The 1,330-nt window shown below is 36.2% G+C and overlaps 1 non-coding gene across 1 annotated transcript; it reads left to right on the top strand.

Annotated features, from left to right (window-relative positions):
- The first annotated feature begins 420 nt into the window (after positions 1 to 420).
- On the top strand, positions 421 to 527 carry LOC122152222. Its single transcript, XR_006164460.1, has one exon. It is a non-coding gene; the product is annotated as a U6 spliceosomal RNA (small nuclear RNA).
- Positions 528 to 1,330: the final 803 nt, after the last annotated feature.

Raw genomic sequence — 1,330 nt, 5'->3', positions numbered from 1 at the left:
TTAGGGGTATAAATCTGGTCCTAATGTGGAAAGGAGAATAGAAAGGAGACTTGCATTTATTGGCTACTTACTTTTTGTCTGGCACTGTGCTGGATGCTTTCCTCACAACAGTGCTTAATATAAGAGGGAGGTAGGTTTTGAGGCCGTTGCAATGAGGCAAGTTGAGAACTGAACTAAATAGAAGTCCTGAAGTTCCTAGACCCTGTGTTCTTTATGCTCCATGGAACTTTTTTTTTCTCCCCTAGATCACACTGGCTTTTTATTACAGATATCAGAATGCCGTTCATTTGGGTGAGAAGGTTAAGAAACAGTCATTGAATTTACTAATATAGGGGTTATTGGTGATTTTAAGAATAGCCATTTTGGTGGAGTGGTTGGGGAGATGGAGAGATCAAGGAAGGTTTCAAAAAGGAAGTAACAGTGCTTACTTCAGCAGCACATATACTAAAATTGGAATGATAAAGAGAAAATTAGCATGGCCTTTGTGCAAGGATGATACACAAATTTGTGAAAGATTCCATAATAATAATAAAAGGAAATAGCACTTGATATGAGCCTATATAATATTTTTAAAAATTAATTGCTTTATATGCAATAGACACTGAACATTACTAAACATGTATTTAAAAGTTATAAGCAATGGAAGACTGTATAACATTTCAATTGTCAGAAATGGAGAGTAAAGGCAGAGGCAAGACAGGATTTGATGGTTCAGGATTTAGAGCAGTCCTGAGTTAACTCCTCATCTTAGTCTCAAGATCCAGCCTCAAACTCTCATACACTGCTAGTGGGACTGTAAAATGGTACAAACACTGTGGAAAGCAGTATGGTGATTACTTAAAAAGTTGGAAATAGAAATACCATTTGATCCAGCCATTCCATTACTAAGTATATATCCTAAAGAAGTGAGAGCCATGACAAGAACAGACATGCACACCCATGTTCATCATAGCACTTTTTACAATAGTAAAAAGATGGAAACAACCTAGGTGCCCATCAGCTGAAGAATGGATAATCAAACTATGGTACATACACACAATGGAATACTATGCAATGCTAAAGAATAATGTAGAATCTGCAAAACACCGCATAACATGGATGAACTTGGAGGACATTATGCTGAGTGAAATAAGTCAATCACAGAAGGACAAATATTGTATTAGTCTGTTATTATAAAAGTCAAGGAATGGTTTATATATGGAAATTTATATAAAAACAAAGAACAAATTTTCTTTGTTGGTTATCAGGGGTGGGAGGGGAGGATAGGGAACACTGTTAGATAGGTAGAGATAAGTATTGATTTGGGTGAAGAGAAGGGCAATGTACCAGA

This window comes from Orycteropus afer, unplaced genomic scaffold, assembly GCF_000298275.1.
Source record: "Orycteropus afer afer isolate SDZICR_OR568_19922 unplaced genomic scaffold, OryAfe1.0 scaffold00020, whole genome shotgun sequence".
Classification (NCBI taxonomy): Eukaryota; Metazoa; Chordata; class Mammalia; order Tubulidentata; family Orycteropodidae; genus Orycteropus; species Orycteropus afer.
Note: the sequence above shows the minus strand (reverse complement) of the source record. Positions and strands in the feature narration are given on the sequence as shown.